This window comes from Hesperophylax consimilis, chromosome 25 (assembly GCF_061612785.1).
Source record: "Hesperophylax consimilis isolate HC1 chromosome 25, BYU_Hcon_1.0, whole genome shotgun sequence".
NCBI classification, from domain to species: Eukaryota; Metazoa; Arthropoda; class Insecta; order Trichoptera; family Limnephilidae; genus Hesperophylax; species Hesperophylax consimilis.
In genome coordinates this window covers 1,188,337-1,207,772 of record NC_142860.1, presented here as the reverse complement: position 1 = coordinate 1,207,772, position 19,436 = coordinate 1,188,337, and positions in this window count along the sequence as shown.

Sequence of the window (19,436 nt, the reverse complement as noted above, 5' to 3'; positions counted from 1 at the left end):
TCAACTGGAGTAAAATTAATTTTCCGTAAAGGACGAACTTAAAAATATATATATTTTATAATCTACAAAATTTTAACTTATTATTCTAATGAGAAATTATACTCGAGTATCAACTAGAGTAAAATTAAATTTTCCGTTTTTCTTCGGCGGCGGTACCTCCACCTCAGAACTCGAGCCCGAAAGAACCCGTCTAACCAAGCGGAGCCAACTCTGCACTCGCACTTCCTCTGCGCAAAGGAAGGCGCGTGAACAGAGCGACTCACATTTAGTTTTTTCCTTTTTTTTTTTTTTTTTGAATCTCCATATTTTAAAGAAGCAACCCTAGGTTTAGAGTTGTTGTGACTCTTCTTCCTACATTCCGATATTAGATGCCCCCTTAATTTACAAAAAGAACAATAAATATTGTTCCCTGAGGAATTTGATTCAGTATGACACATCTCCTTTTCTCATTGTTGTTGTCTATTATTGTCGACATTTTGAAGTTTACTTATGAAACCGCAAGTATTGAATACAAAATGATTATAAATTAGCTAATGACGATAGCTATGAATATATTGTACTCCCGCGAGGCAAATATATAATTAAATGCACAAAAGAAAAAGAATGCACTTATAAGCACTGTATAGTATTGGTTGCATAACATAATTATCGAAACTTTCAAAGTGTATTATTATTTTGACAGTTGTTGTCAAAATCGCGATGTTTGTTTACGCTTGACATTCCTAGCTGTCAAGTTGACACATAGTATTGTGTTGCCCGTAAAATAAAATAATATTGCCGTAAAATAAAAATAAATTATAATAATGCGTACAAATCGTTATTTATGTTGGTTGCACTGATGGCACTTTGATAAGCTCGCACTGTTAACATTTAGGCACCTAATGACATTTATAGGTTATGTTTTATGTGAGACGTCGAAACAACAAAAACAAATACAAATGATTACTGAAACGCTTGCAACTTCGATTCAAAACCAAATAATAAGAATAAATACGAACCAACCACGTTGATGCGCCATGTTATGTTTTAATTTACATACAGGGCGGGAGAATTATATAATAGATGCATGATGTTAAAAAGGATGTACCTAATAACATTTAAAGGTTATGTTTTATGTGAGACACGTCGAAACAAAACAAATACACATGATTACTAAAATGCTTGCAACTTCGATTCAAAATCAAATAATAAGAACAAATACGAACCAACCACGTTGATGCGCCATGTTATGAATAAAAAATTCGGGGCGGGGAGAAATTATATAATAGATGCATGATGTTTGAAAGGAAGTTGCAAGGTTGTAGAATGAAAGTAATCTGGATAAACTTTGGACTGGCCGTAACAAATTATATTTGATAAATTTCACAGAGAAATACAAAAAAGGTGAAAACTTACCCCCATCGACCAGAACGTAGAATCTATCTACCCTGTCTAAAATAATAAGAACGTATTTAGTTATGAGGAACGAACACTGAGTGCCGCGAATGGCGGAGTAGATGAATCAGCCATGTAGCTAGAGGACGGCAGCATCAGGATGTGGCTGGCCGACGGCCCAGTGTGGTCCAGCCAGTAGGAGTAGACGGCATCAGAATGTGGCTGGCCTACGGCCCAGTGTGGTCCAGCCAAGAGTAGACGGCATCAGAATGTGGCTGGCCTACGGCCCAGTGTGGTCCAGCCAAGAGGAGTAGACGGCATCAGAATGTGGCTGGCCTACGGCCCAGTGTGGTCCAGCCCTGAGTAGACGGTTAATCCGTAAGTTGCCCTTCCACGAGGCAAGGTGGAACTTAATAATGCTCTGAATCAAAATGCACACGTCGAAAACAGTTTATCGGCAGAAATAATCACCGATCGCTTGGATAAACTATGATTACCCCCACGGCCACACATGGTAAAAACGTTTTCATTATTCACGCCACCCGGGGCGAATTCCACTCGCGGGAAATATTATTAGACTTCTAAACTTGAATCACAAACTGAACATTTCGGTATTAATCACGAATCCATGAAATATCTTTCGAACAGATCCTCAGAGCCCCAGAAATAATAATTGACCCCCCGACCGGACAGCCTGTCTCTCCTGTCCCCGGCCGGGAAGTGCCACCATCTTGAATTTTTTCTCACTTCCTGTTAAAGTTCTAAGTTGCCAGAGCATAAACAATAGACAAGATAAATCACAGATTTGACAGGTTCTTACTTAGAGTGAAAATCGTATGTTATTTTCATAACAAAGTGTAAAGAATAAGGATTTAAATCTTGAATAAAAGATCCTTATAAAATAAGAGTATAATTTATTGTATAATTATTATCATAAGCATGATACTATAAATTAATACCTAGAAATAATCCCAGATCGTGATTTAGCTACCTTTAAAAAAAATTAGTGGGTTGATATAATTTTTATATTAAAAGTAACCAAACAGGGTGATTTAATGATACGTAAAAATATGTGGGTAATCAAACAATGATTCATAATTGCATATCATTACGAGATTATTAATTATCATATAATAAGGATGTAACAAAATTTATTAATTATAGTAAACCGATATTTAAAATAAATCTAAAGGAATCAATGCATGATGGAAAAATTTCACGAATGCGTGTCGAACGCCAACCCTCGGAGTTCTATTTCCCGTACTTTTGACTGCAAACACCGCCACCAGAATACTCGTCCCTCCAGTCCAATCCAATTCAACTCCGGACAGCTGTTCAACAGTGTCGCCAAATGTAAGGCGTCCACACTGAAATAACGGCGTACTTGATTTATCCCGTTACAAAGTAGATTAATGAAATTGTCTTCTTTCGTTGTGTAACCGTTAAGACTGTTCAAATAATAACTTGAAGTTTTGTTAACAACAAAAGGATTAAATAAATCAAAACCAAAATTTCTTCCTTACCTCCGGTAATGTGGACAAACTCCTTAATTATTTTTTTCATATTTTACAGGAAGGAAGTTAGGAAGGTACGTGCGAACCTGTTGTAAAAATGCGAATACGATAGTCCAAATAACAGGACCATTTCTCATTTGATAAAATATTCTTTACTCAACCATTAAAACTACCACCATCTTGAACCGGAAACGGAATTTACACACCAATTTACAGACAGACAACATGCGAAACGTTCGAGTTAAAACTGGACATTGTTTAAAATTATACTGTGTTAGATTCGCGGAATATTAATCATTCAAAATCTTTACACGTTATTGACTTCATTAAAAACTTTTTCGCAGAAGAACCGTGAAAGCCTTTGTATTATAATAAAAATTAAATAATGGTCTTTGCCATCTGCTACAGCCTTCTGGATGCACATGATTTAACAGGGCTGATAACGCTCCCAAAATCCAACCGTGAATCGAGACTCGTAGCTTTGTTCTTCGTCCATTTATCTAGAGTTAATTATTTCATTCGTTCCTCCCATAGACTAATATTAGACACATCAATGGTTCCTCCAGTATAAACAATACATAGGTTTAGACAGAGTGTTGTAAATATATGTTATATACTATAATACTTACCGGAATTTGATTATTGTTCTCACAGTAAATATAATTCATAATATTAGATGAAAATTTTAATTTTGCAGTCCATCCACTAAAACACCCACAATAATATGTGCATAATCTGTTTTAAATCACCTTTTATACCTACAATGAACACAATCGATACAAATATATTTTTAAGTCTTCGAACCCATTTAAAACAGATTCTTAATTTTGTTCACAAACTGTTAATCCATATACTTTTATAATTTTTTTGTTTGTCAATTTCAAAGTTTATACTTTAGTGTTACGAGTGTTAAGCGAGGAAGACTTAACTCATTGTTTATGCAATGTAATGAGATACGAAGTCGATATAAATAAGTTTTTTGGGAGGGAAAATGTGGATTTCATGAAACTTCAACAGAATAATGATAAAAAAATCAGGGACCTCTGAGGCAGACGTAAATCAAATAATTGTTTGCGGTAAAACGAGGTGTACGTGATGAACAAAGAAAAATGTCTAAGGAGAATGTATGATGTAGAAGCGAATGGTCGAAGAAGTTACGGACGCTTCAAAAAAAAATAGCACGACCAAGATAATCAAACACTAAATGATAAATGTTTAATTTAGGTTTTTATGAACAAAGAAAGGGATATAAGAAGAATCTATGTAGTCATGACACGATCAAGAGAAACAAGTACTTAAACTTTTTAAAATTTTCAAAAAAATATTTTATCCACCTTTAGATGAACTAGAATTCACAAACTTAAAACTATACTCCAAACCATTCATAACCCCGAACAACGCCGGGTACACATCAGCCTGAATGAAAAATAAATCAGTTAAAAATAACTTACTAAGCATTCATATTTATTATTCACAGCAACACAAATTAAAATTTGAATTAAAGAAAATAAACTAATAATGCTTGTTTTTTTTTTTAAATTTTTGAAGACAATATTAGCGATTTTTAAACGGAAATCTGAAACAGAAAAATCAGAAAAGGATACGGTCACATCTAGGGCTCGAACCCAGGACGCTTGCCTATACATAAAGATAGTTGCCAATAAATAATGTGCGGTGAAAAAATTAAGACATTGTTGGTAGTTCTTATTCGAAATATGATACAGTTAAATATGACCGAAGGAGATAGGGTCCCATTAGCTCAGTGGTAGAGCTGTGCTCCGGCAAGGCAAGGGTCCTAGGTTCGAGTCCTAGATGTGACCGTATCCTTTTCTGATTTTACTGATTCAGATTTTCGTTTAGAAATCTATAATATTGTCTTCAATAACTAAATAATGTTTGGTTTGCAATTTTCTTAGTTCATTTTAAAATTCTATGAAAGTTTATTTTCAAGTTCTGTGAAAGTCCTATTCAAGCTCATTTGTTATATCATTATTGTCCAGTTAATCATCGAACTGTAACAATAACAGAACTTGAATAGGACTTTAACAGAACTTGAAAGTTGTCTTTGAAATGCGATGAATTGTTTAAATTCTGTGAAAAAATCCATCCTTAGTAATAAGAATGCAATTAACACGATCAAAGACAATCCAATCAAAGGCATATTAACATCGCCGCTTACGCGAAATTTACCGTGAAGATTTATATATATAAAATGCAAGGAATTTATTTAACACATTAACAAAATATTGATACATTAAATGACCTTGATAAACGACTGCCTGTTTCATGGTAAACAATAAGATGTTTAGTTTTATAGTGATATTTTTTTGGTGTATTATACCGTGTTGTGCTTCCCCCTTCTTGTAGTGTAGATGTGTAATCAGATAACATATCTGCCCTCATGATGGGCACTGCAATGCTGACTGAAACGTTGGCTTAAGAAGGAGATAGCGCAACACGGCATGATACCCCAAAAACAAATCATTATAATACTGTTGGTCATGAAAATCTCAAATCATAGAAGATATATAGCTATTTTTAATAAAGTATATGCATATTGGTTGATCTAATCAAATTGTGAATATGTTAAAAGAAAAAAAAATGACAAAGAGAATAAAACATAATATAAAAAGACATGCATGAGAATTGTCTTATAAAAATAAGATGTTTTCAATATTAACAAATAATTTGAATGCAAAGAGATACTTCATCTTAAACTGGTACATAACCTCATAATTTGTTAGCAATGTAGTTAATCAAACCACGCATCCTAATTTTTTTACCGATTTATAACATACTTTCCTGGGACATTTTCTTACACGTGTTTTAAGCTCTTAAAAATTTATATGTTATATTTAAGATAATGACTATGCATTGGCCGGGCTGAAAAATTAAATAAATGTAATTCCCTAAAAAAAAACTTCGTAAAAAAAAATGGTAAGAAAATTATTAAAAAACACATCTAGTACTGCTATTTGTATGAAAAAAATCACAGTGTTTCTGTAAATTCTTCATAAAACATTTATCAAGAGATTTTGGCCCCATTTTAAACAAGTAGGTAATGGTTTATTCCTTTCTTTATATATCTCCTTTTAACACAATCTTCTTGGCTTACTACGAAGTCTTGAATTAATATTGTCGAGATAAAAGAATAATGCAATCCAACTGTTGTTCACAAACATTGTCAGTACAAGACATAATATATAATAAAAAGAAGTGCAACGAATATATACGATAAAATATAAGTTTATGAATATACGTAAGAAATTCTACAAACATTTCGTTTAAAATGGTTTTAATCCCGTCGCTGAAGGCGTATAAGTTCAGTTGAAGTGATGATGGAGAATGCATTAAGTACAACTTCAGAGTACACTTATTGCCGCCTCTATGCTCTTCGTGAACAAGGGATACAACTCGACTTAGCGCTGTAGAATTGATATTGTATTTTCGGTTCCATAATAACTCAACACAGTGAAAATTCAACAAACTTTTAAAAGTGATATAAAGTCATTAGAAACGATGAAAATATTTTTTTGTAACCAAACCTAACCTAACCTACTTAACCAAGTTAATAAAGTTTTTGATCATCACTTTTCATGACTTTAAATAACTTTTTAAAGATGTGGTGAAATATCATTGTGATGATTTATCCGGTCACCCCTTGGAATATCACTGAAAAAAACATCAACGGACTCTAATTTGGGCATCTCTAATCTCTTGGGATCTCACCATAATTTGAACTTGAAAATGTTTCCAAATAAATGATTCCCGTTAAACGGCGATTCTAATGCTGTGTATACATTCGCGAGCCTCAAGGCGAGCCGATCTTCGATGCTGCGCTCGCGTTGCGGCTCGCAAATGTATTCGCGCCCTAAGATATTTCAGCAATCTTCTATGTCTAAATGTAAAAATTAATGTCCCTTTGTTTGTGCCTTAAAGACCCAAAAGCTACCGGACCGATTTGCTTATGATTTTACTTATTAGTGCCAGAAGTGTTTAGATAGTAATTTGAATGGTAAAATAACTCGAAGACGCCCGAGGAAGAATTAATACATTATATTTGCACTGGAATAAGATACGTAGTCCAATCAAATTCGATATAATTTAGTTTTTTTGGAATGCGTATATTTATTAAGTTACAGGAATCAATCCTTTATAATTTAAATGAATAACTATTTAAATATGGGTACCTTTAGAAAATGTGGAGTTAAACATACCAATTTTTATTGTCGGTGCATGCATGCGTGATTTGAATCATTTTAACCTACTGCATAATTTATTATTATTTAAAAAAATATATATAAAATCATGACAGACAAACGAAAAAGTGGGTACCTAAATAATTATATTTTAATAATAACCAATATCAATAAGTGTATTTCTTCTGTTTATTTTTTTGACAGACGTACATCTTCAACAGTTCTACATCTTAATAGCAATTTTTAAAGTCTGCCAAAGGTGTTTATTTTTAGACAAATATTTCACAAATACTTTAAGCTTCACAAATCCACCAATTATAATATCCCGTGGTTTTTAACGGATCTACGCTCGTATAGTACCCAACACAAATAAAACAGTTAATTTGTGTGAGTAAAAGAGGTATAGGTTAATTAAATTTTCGCACAATTTTAAAATTATAAGGTATTCTTTGGTTGAAGTATTATTTCCATAAAAAAGCATATTTTTCCAAAGAAGCCAAGTATTTCGACTACATAGAAAACTTAGTCATATTAATCGAGTTTAACGTAAGAACATCGTTGAATCTAGTAGGATAGTCCTCGGGGAGGAAGTTTCTATCCTCACTCAAACCATTTCAAGTTCACAGCAGTTAAGAGCCAGTCCTTGAGGGGGGAGGCTCAATCCTCATTAAACCAAAAAAACCAATATTAATAAAAATTAAGATGAATTATGGTAAAATAAATTTGTTTTTTGAGGGTTTTTTTTTTATTTAAATAAAATACAAACATTCTTGGTTTACTAATAATATTTTAAAACTAAGTGGAAATGTTGCTTGAGTCAACTTGGAGAATAAACTTACAGAGGAAACGCTTGAGTGGTAATCTAATGCATTTGTCAACTCAGCCACTAACCGGGCAAATTGTAATGGTTACTGTACGTATTCTTACAAACCTACAAATCGTACGGTCAGTTTTCATAAAACTTTATTTAGTTGCCGTAAGGGAAAATTGGAAAACTCGCGGTTAGCAGTTCGATATTAAACTAGAGCGTAAATTCTTTTACTATTTTCATCTGGACCATTATTTAACAACACCAACCCTTAAATCTGCCCTTAAAAATAATACCACCATGGTTATGATCGAGCACCATAATACTTCAAGTAAGTGGAGGGGTTTTTGTAGGGTGGAATTTATCGTAACGGTAAACGATAACTTACATCATTTTCTTTACGACATTTTCTGTTGTTTAAGAAAACCCTAATCGAGCAAAATAATCATGTCTCCTTATTTTCCTTGTTAATCAAGTTTGGTTTACAGAACATCATTTTAAAATTTAAGTTTTTTAATATTTAAAATTGAATAGTGGTAATGACATTGTAAAATTTAAAAAAAAATCCTAATTGTAAACTTATTATTTTTTAAATTATTAACTAATGTTTACAAGACATGATTTTACAAAGGATAAACAAATATTTCAAGCAAAAAAATAAACACCCGTAAAAATAATATTTATTCACATATAAAATTATATCCAATGTAACAAAAAATTTTGAAATTTTTTCACCATTTAGTGATGAAATCAAATCAAACGCACCTTAATGATAAAATAACCCCTGGAACTCAATAAACATCTGCATATAAATATAAGTATTGAATTATAATTTAGAGAAAAAACTGATTTAAAACTTAGAAATAAAATCTTTTCAGCCACAAATGTTTTGAATGAATCCAGTTCAAACTCAACTGAATGGTATTTAAGTCGCTTAACAGAATTGCTCCAGCTTATTTTTCGGAAATGTGTATTCCTAAAAATGTCAATTATTCATAGTAGTCAACCCTTATGTTAGCAGCGGTTCCATGATAACTCAACACAGTGACAATTCAGTCATTAGAAACGATGAAAAAAAAAAGCCTAACCTAACCTAACCTACTCAACCCAGTTATTAAAGTTTTGGTTTCATCACTTTCCATGACTTTATATAACTTTTGAAAGATGTGATGAATTATCATTGTGATTATTTATCCGGTCACCGTCAGCAGCGTAATCAGCTAATGAAGGTTGAAGGAACCAAAGCGCACACCAGATACTAAGTTTGGTGAACGTGCTTTCGGCGTATCAGTACCTAAACCCAGAAATGGACTGCCACACTTTTTAAGAATGATCAAAGACTCAACAAAATTTAGATCTTACTTATATCTAATCTTTTCAGACAATCATATCCATAAAGTTAGAAAGCTTTCGTCTGCATTGTAAATAAAGTAATGTATAAAAAAATGAAAACGACCATTGATAATTCTGCATTTAAAAATATGTAGAACTTCTATGGCTTTGAAGGTAATTTTATAGAATGTCTATAAACGGTGCTATATAAGATTACCCAATAATCATCATCATACGTAGTGAAGACAGAAAAATGTTAATTTTAAGCACGGAGAATGATGAAATGCCTAGAGCTGTTGACTGACAACCTTGATGCTAAACGCTAGTGTTGCCAAAGTTGAGAGAATACTGTCGTCAGCGAATGAAGTAAATATTTACAGTAGGTACTCGCCGCAACATGATTTAGCCAAAATTTTCAAGACAGCAAAAATATGCCTGTCAAAAGTGTTATAAAAATATAGTATTAAAAAAACAAACATGTCAAATAGCAACAATTGATACCGCATTCTGTAAACAAAGATAAACTTGCGGCAAAGTTAGTGTAATATTACGTTTAAATCACTCAAAATCGAATCGTTGCTTGGATAGCAAAAAACTTTTCAACCCTGAACTTTCTCATTTCCTTTTCCTTGCACTGACTTCAGCCTCTGAACCTTCCCAAAAATGAGAATATCATAATGTTATTCTATCATGTTAAGCATAAAGAGAACAAGTCATAAACGACAACTTTTCAGGAGGGCAATATCCAATTTATAAACTGTGATAACTTGCGTTTTGTGATTAAGTAACGTATGCCTATCTGTAATTGAAATATATATTTTTTTATTTTTTATTGTATATATCTTTAATACACATATAAAACCAATCGGTTTAGGTTTACTCAGAACCAACATCAGGGTTACATAAAAACATATTGTATGTTGACTTTTTTATTTTGATACCACGTGAAGATATAATCTTTGGGCATGCAGTGTGGATGATATTCTTAAGGAAGTGTATGAGGGGTGGGTAAGAATCTTATCCAGGAGTTGCGGACGTTTGAATCCACTCCTCCCATTGCGTTGCAAGGGTTTGGAGAGTCCAGCTGGAGAGGTCAAAGGGTATTCCTCAGCCGTCCGACCTCTCCTGATCCAGCCCTTTTTTTTCAGAAATTTTGCCTCAAACATCTCACAACGAACCTCAACGAACCTGGGCACCCCTGCTGACTCAATAAACTTAGAGTACTACTTGGAGTGACATATGGCGTTCCAAATTGAAAACTCATACAAATTATTCACTGTAGAATTATTTTTAAACATAATTTAAAATAAGTCCTTTGTCTTAAAATAAAAAATTAATAATATAAATTTTATAATTTGAAGATTGCCAAATAATCGTGTTCGGTAACACCGTATGTTATAAAGGTTCTAGTACTAAAGTTAAAATAAAGTACTAGAGAGAAACGACCTTCCAAGGAGCTTTTGATAATGGTCTCTACGCCGTCATAACATTCAGTGTTTACTGCAATGTTTCAAGCCAGCATTTATTTCAAGTAAAATTATGTCGACAAAACTAAATGATTATCCAGGGGTTACACGAATGAGACAGTTCTGAGGTAATTAAATGTCTAAAATAATTATGTTAAAACAACTGAAAAGTGTTTTTGAGCATCGAGAGGGTTGGATAATGAGGCCGCGAGAACAAGAGTGGCATATCTGATATTTTGCCGAAATTGACCCTTAGGTCTAAAAGGGTTCTTTGGCGTATAATCATTGTTGTTACAAATATAAGATTTCTTGTACAAAAAGCAAATAAATTATTATTATTAAAGCAGCAACACCAACCTAATTGAATTAGGTCTTTTTTGCATACTCTAATTTGAAGAATTGGATATTTTGTTTCTAACCACTGAAAAGATCAACCGATAGTAGTGTGTCGTGGGTGCATCCGAATTCCAAAAGTAAGGTTGTTACTTCAATTTTGTTGGCTTATTCGAGGTCTATGAGGCGGAGATCACACATCTTCTCACCAATCATGATTATATATTTACGCCTCTCTATGCCGAATGGAATGTTTCACTAAATGAATTGAATAGGTAACCACTTATGTAATCAAAAATGTGTTTACAGAGTAATTTAGTGGTTAATTTTTAGAAATATTTATTTTTTAATAACGAACCGTATCCAATTACAACAAATTACATATTGTACGAAGTTAATACAAGGAGAAATGTTACAATACAGGATTATTAAACAATTACAGCTATGGAAAAATAGGGCACATAAATAATAAAGATAATGTCAAGTTAAGACAGGAACAAGATTTTGATACAGTTCACAACTTGCCACATCAATACAAAATATTACTTGCGTAATGACTGACAATAATCTGTTACACATTTTGACATGGCACCGATACATACATGTGTATCAATATCTGGTAGTAGTATATATATTATATATTACTATTTGTTACTGTTAAATGTTTTACTAATATTGTTTCATATTCAGTTCATTAGTATAACATTATTACACGCTTTCAAAACTTTGTGTGTTATATTTATTAGCTTTTTATGTATATTTTGTTATTAAAATCCATGTAAAAGCCCGGCTGGGCGTAAAACCAAATAAATAAAAATATATTTTAATATGTTATCGTGTCACACAAACTTTATGATGACGGTGATGTATTACACGGAGAAAAATAAATAAAATAATTAATTATAATCAGTTAATTTTATTAAGAATCTCTTCAAATTATTCGTAAACTGGTTAAAAACAAAATTGCAGGCCTTTAACGAATGAATTAGTAAAATTCGAGTGTATTATCACGATGTCGGAACCGTGTTCATAAAAATCAGAATGTTTTGGTTTTTAGTTATTATTTATTATCAAGGAAATTTATTTGGTACTCGTAGTTAGATATATTTATGCATACTTCCTTTGATACTAATTCCACAACTTCATGTTTATTAATATCACTTAGGTTTAAATTCTTCATCACAAAGTTATTTTGTAAATATTCAGCACACAAACTGAAAGCTCGCATTATTAATCAAATAATAATGAATTGTTAATAATGATCAATTTGAGGGGTTGGTATTTAATTAAAATGTTTGAAATAGGTGTACATGGGGCAAAGCACTTAGTCAGGATAATTTGTTTATTAATTTGTATGTGAAAGTTGGACTGACCACCGGCCGGCGCGGTTTACTTGTACGGTGGAGCTGTAGGGTGGACGGTAGAACCTTTGATGGGAAAACCTAGCAACTCAACTGAACTGGAAAAAAATATACAATTAAGTTAGCCTTAATCAACCAATTCTATTAATTTTACCGGAATTTTTTTAATAAGAATCAGTAGCTCGGGCATTGTGAGATATTTAGAATTATATCAAAAAAATGAAGCTACCACAGTACTTGCTACCTCGTCACCAGTGCCCCATTATCAGTACCTAAGGTTGCCAGATACAGATAGTACGGTTTTTTGAACTGCTGTCCGGTCTAGAAAATTCTGGAAAATCGGACAAAAGAATGTCCTTTTTTTTGAAAATACGTGACATATATACCTCACCAGATAATTTACAGAGCAAAAGCCGTGAGCGATTCTGGCGGGTGGTAGCAAAACTTGCTCAAATCTGTTGAAAATGGCACAATACGTGTTCAGTATTCCAGTCTTGAATGCTTTCGTAGAAAGAGTTTTTAGTGTAAAAGGTAATGTATGGACTGACAAAAGAAATCGACTAGGTGTTAATATTGGAAAAAGGGAATCATGTGTTTTCTTCAATTTAAATGTCAATTGCACTGAATTTAAAGATACAATTTTAGGCAATAAACGATTATTTAAAGCAGTAGCATAAAGTGCCAAATATGTTAAAAAGTGATTTTTTGCAAAGTTTTTGAAAAGTGTTTCAACGTGTTCACCCTCATAAATTTTCGGTAATTTTCTCTGTTTGTTTTGGCCAAAATCAAAAGGGTTTATGATTATCAAAGGACCCTTTGATTTTCGACACAATGTACAAAAAAAATCATAGGGGGAACCCTTTGATAAAAAATGTTTTTTTTTTTATCTGGACCATCTTGCAACCCTACCAGTAACCTTAGTCCTGCAGGGTATATCTCGCGTCCTATAACTAGTTCAAATAACCGTAACGGTAGCGCAGTTTTTCGAAATCAGATGTAGACGGCAATTTTGTCAAGTGTGCAGATTTCACTAAGCAGTATCAACATTTTGCTTTGAGAGTTCGGAAAAGGGGATGGAGTGATTTTTCTATATTTCATGAAGACTTCCTCTTGTTTCGAAGGTCAAGTTTTGCAAAATGTCATCAATCTCGGAATAAAACTGTGGAATCAAATCAAATCCACGCAGCCCGCCACAGAAACTCTTTGTAGCAATTTAAATATATGTACGCTTGTGATGAAAGGCTTTAAATCACAGTGAGAGAAAAACAGATAAACCATAGCTGCAAGAAAATATGCAAATTATTTATGAAAACGGACATGCTAACGACATCTGGCGGAGAAAGAATTGATCCAGCTTGCTTGCGGTAGGCTCCTGTAATAGTTGAAATTATATCGAGGTTCTAAGACGAAAGCAGAGAGGTCGTAAAATCGTCTAGGACTAGACAGGGCTTCCCCTTTTCTAGGCCTAAAAATAAACAATGAAGGTTGTCAACCAATAGATCTAAACAAAGAGCTATAAAAATTTTGAGTAACCAATCAGTGAACGAAGGGGGGTGTGTCTACGAAAGACAAAGGATTGAACCTTGGACCCGACATTAAAAAAGATAATTAATTGCATTTCCGTTCCCACAAAAATTAGAGGTGAACGCACTATGGCATAAACACTGACGTTCAAGGCGACAAACTCTAGGAAATGTTTACAATAACCGAGACATTTAGGTGATGGCGAACCGTTGAAATCGAGTGCTTTGAAGATTTTACAAATTGAAAAACACACGCACGAAAATGCAATGGAAAATTTATAAACATGATAGTATAAAAAAGGGACGGGAAAAGCGAAGGAAAGTTACTGGCGGAATTTCAACTGTAGTGCAATTATTTATGATAGAAGGAGGGTGTCATGTTCGATAAAAATCGTACTAAAGAGAGGAGTGAGTGTTGGAAACAATGGAAATTAATCGTTATCAATTTAAGATGAAACGGACATATTGGTAAATCAATTTTGAATGAAAATCTCGCAAAAAAAATAGACATTTTAGAAAATTGCGGCGACCGAATGGAAGGATAATACAGAGATTTTAGCTGCTACGAAGGTTCTAGGAAAATGAAAATTGAGTATTAGAAGAAGACAGTAAAATTAAACATATATCGATAGATTAGATTCAGGAAAAGTAGACATTTTCATGATTATTAGGTTAGATATATATTAGAGTTACCCAATATTACGGAGGGATCGAACCAAGATAAAAGGTTGGCGGTCTCATGTATATTTTGAAGAATAAACAATCGAAATCCGAACATGATTTTTATTTACGTTAAGGAAATAAACGATTGGAAAAGCGATTAACTTTAACGTTGGTCTTATGAAGTATTTAGATTAGTCAAAAGAGATAAAAATTAATAGGTTTGAAATTAAACTAAATTTACGAGTCTGGTACCAAAATTTTAAACGTAAACAGGTGTCCAGACATATAATTTATGTGAAATCTTGTAAGTGAGGGATGGAGGATGGGGCGGAGATTGGGTCAGGCAATAAAAATGACAGATATCCCAGAGTCTAATTAGGTATATCTCCCATAGAAGTGTGGAAAATTATATATTAATTAATAATAGATGAAGTATGAAATTTTCCTGGAGACCACACACATCGGGAAAAGTGGAGAAAAGATGAAAGAAAGGGTAAAGAACGGAGATAAAGAATAATCCAAGTGGAGAAAAGTGATACAATTCAAATTTATCCGTGAAATAAATAAATACGACTTGGAAAATAACTAGTTAAAGAGTTATGAGAAATGACATAAGAATAAAGAAGAAAATTGTGCAAGAAAACGTCGCGGATAAAAGAAAATCCAAAAGATAAGGAAAAATTCAAATCTGCGGCATTAAGAGAGAAAGTACTGGTGAAAATGGAAAAGCTCATATAGGTGACAATAAAATTGAGTAGAATTTAGATAAATCGAAATTCTAAACTGCATAGTAGGGATTTCAACATGGATTTAGGTATTTTTCACACGAGATGCGTAAAATTGAGATGTATATATATATTATTGAGGACGGACCTATCGCAAATTGAGAAAAAAAAGGAACACAAAATCATGAGAATTTAACTACATTTTGTATGAACACAGGACAAAGGAAGCTTGGGCGATTAACACAGACTTACCCGATTCGGACCCTATCGACTTAGATTTGTGAGATAAAAACTAACTACCGCCCAGAGCCGGAAAGCAGAACATCTTATGGGAGCACATTCGATATTGATGGAAGGGGTGTTTGGATTTACGAGTTGATAGGAGATAGAATTAAGCATCAAGAGACATTCAGATACGTCTTTTGGAACCTGAGAGGGGTATAAAAGATGGAACTCATCAGTCAGGAGGACAGTCGCGCCGAGGGTTTGAAAAGTTGTTACATGGCAGTACTACATCTATTGGTAAAATTCTAGTGAAATAATCTAAGTGTTAAATTCTGAACAAGTACCTGGACTTAGAAAGTTTTGTAAAAAGTCTTAAATTCAGTTCTTAAATTCTGAAAACCCCACCAGTGAAGTTTTGTTAAATCAGTTTAATTTGGTTAAACAGTGAAAATAAATATAATTTAAACTCAGTGCTTAAAAGTGTTAAGTGAAGTGCAAAAAGTGAATTGTGAATTAATTAAAAATTTAAAAATAATTATTTCATTCAAAGTGAAAACATTCAAATTAAATTTAAGAGTTTGTTATCGTTAATCTAAAGTGAACGTGATCGCGTATTGATATTTAAAAATAGATTATAATTTAACGTCAATTTGGTTAAAAAATAATAATAATAGTAATAAATACTTCATCTTAGGTTAAAAGAAACACAAAACAAAAAAAAAGGATTCGATAATAATAAACGTTTAAATCTTTGTTCTAAAGTTAACAGTTAGAAAAAAATTAATTTATTAAGAGTCGAGTTATTTAAAAGTTTGCACAATTCGGAATAAATTTTCTTATCAATTTAGATAAAAAGAAATTTAGAATTAATAAATTGTTCAATTAAAATCCATCGTGCGTATAGCGACAGTGTTAAAAGTGTTTGTCGTTTTAACCGGAATTTTAATCATCAGTCTATCATTTCGAAAAAAGTATTTTAACAGTTATCATTCAAAAGCTTAAACTAGAAAAGTGTTATTAAATCAACGGGTTTTCTGGATTAGGATTTCGTTCGGAAGAAAAATTAAATATCAGCTAATTTATACGATTCAAGCGAGAATAAAATTTTAAATAGGAATAAATAGTCGAAAAGATTTATTTTGAAATTAGTTGAAAAATACAATTAATTAGGTAGGATTTCTTCACCAAGGTTGTTGTGTACACCCGACCGGAAATACCTTGACGTGGGTGAGTTTTCCTTTTATAAATAATTTTCAGGTCCCAGGAGACACAGAAGGGCTGTGAAGTGGAAGTATATCAATTGAATATTAAATTAAAACAACAAAACAAAGAATTACACATTAATATATGTATATTGTATATTTGTATATATATTTATAAATATAAAATAAAATATTGTATATAAAGAATATATATATGAGTAATGTAATTATATATATGTATTTTATTTATTAATCGAAACATCGAAATGGTAGCGATTTTTAATACCTACCCGAGGACATATCTATATTATTGAAAAAGAAAATATGTATTTATTAATATTCAAGACCATGTAGAATCATATACCTTATATTTATTTATTAATATATGTAATCTGATTTAACGTATTTTGACAATCGAGATATGTGTACATATATATATATTTATATTATTTTCACCTAACTTCTAGTAAGTTTACTAAATTCGGAAAATGAAAAATAGTTTAACTTCAATAAAGGATTTAAAAATATTTTAATTAATAGTGCGCAATAAAAGTAAAGAGGCACAAATGACTTCTAAGGAATTTTAAAATAAACAAATCTCACATTTAGGTTAGTGTGTCAGGAGATGTTTATATTATTTGTTTACAAAACAAAGGATCACTGGAGAATTGGGTCAACCGCATAGTTTGAAAACGACCTTGGCCATAATTAGTTAGTCACAAAGGATTTTATTAATTACCCGAAACAGCTGGAAGATGCGTGTTCTCAAATACTTATCAATCACAAACGACAATTGAAAAATCACGGATTAGCCAGATTTATATCAAAAAATTACATGAAACATTTGAATACCATTGATTAGATAATCGCACAGTTTTATTGGTTACCTGAAACAGCTGGAAGCTGCGTGCTTACAAATACTTATCATTCACAATCGACAATTGAAAAATCACGGGTTAGCCAGATTTATATCGAATAATTATACGAAACATTTGAATTTTATTGATTGGGTGCTCATACAAAACCCCATCAGTTGCCTGAGATATTTGAGGGTCGAGTACTCTCTAATGTGGCAATCAACCACTTGAAACAATTGGAAAATCACGGGATAGGATGAACAAAAATTAATGTTGAACCCTGGAGGTAAAATTTAAAACAAATACAGTTCATCAATAGGAGGCAGTGGTCGCTCCTACAACAAGACCATTAACCAAACCAAATAGAGATGACGATTCTTTTAAATAAAAACGTCAAAACCAAACAAACAAAAGCTTGGAGTTCGATAGCTCTCCAAAACAAACTATCAAATATGACCTTATTCTACTAGTATTTATTAGTATCACCTTATTAGTACGTATATATTCGGTTACCAGACCTAGAGCTTCGCAGAGTTCTCGGCGCGAGATCCGAGCTCGGGATGCGAGGTAGATAGCCTCGTATTGCGAGTTATAAACCTTTCCCAAACTGTATGTATACATATATTTATTCGTATGTACTGTTTACTGGAGAATGCGGACCTGCATACAGCTTGCATTTTAGGTCTTATAGGCCACTATCGCATTTTCTCTTAAACGTGGAATGAGGATTCACGACCCGTAAGTCCACACCAACCGTGAGTATATGATTGTATATAGGACGAAACCGGTTCGCCCTAAGTAAATTGTAGTCCAAGGAGGGGTCGGAATTTGGGGGTATCGAGACCCGAGGGGAAACTTGAAGGCTGCACATGATGACGTGGAAGGCTTTTTGGGACGAGATAACTTAGGTATCAATCAAAGAGCCGTGTCAAAGGATTGTGCAAATTTCTTGTTGACTCACGATCATCTCGTTTACTTGCAGGAGGATTTGGAGCCAAATTATGCCAGCAAATGGGCTATTCCGAGTTTGTCAAATATGCAATTAACTAATTACATTAACCTACTAAATCAATCTTTACATGTACCTTATAGCAGCAGAATCATAAAGGAGTGGCGCCCCACAGACACAAGAGTTTACCAAAATCAAATTTACTAACAATTAACCATTTGAGTTATATCAAATTACCTGTCCAAATAAACATGTATAATATCTTTTAGCAGCGTTTAACTACGATTTTGTTAGGGTGCAGGGAATCAGAATAATTACAATAGGAAAGTTAGCTCATTCAGGGAATTCATTTAAGTCTAGGTTTGCAAAGGAAAGACCAATTAAATTGTGAAACTCAACACCTCGATCAGAACCAAGGGGGTTACCACAAAAATGAAAGTAATTAAAATCCTATATCATAAATCAAAAAAATTACACAACGTTTGATGGAATTTAATTACAATATAAATACGGGTATATTTGCGTTCAAGATCGTAAATAACGTATTAATTAGTTAAGTACATATGTCTATAAAGATATATAGTACAAGAGAGCTTTAAGTAGCTTTCTGTAGATATCAAAGAAAAGGGTCCAATTTTCATGGAGGCTTATGTGTTGTAGGGGAGGAATTTTCCATCCCTGCGAACACATATGCAAAGCCTTAGAGAAAAAAATTAAATATCGGTCATAGCCAAGAGAGAAGAAAATTTTATATTGTTTTAAACAAAAAAAAAAAAAAAGAAATATTTAAAATTACTCTCACACCCAAAAAGGTGAAACATTACACGCTAGACCGAGAACAAACATTAAGAAACTTATGAAGAAAAAACAAACAATAAAATATAAGATCCGTCCAATAGTGGCGT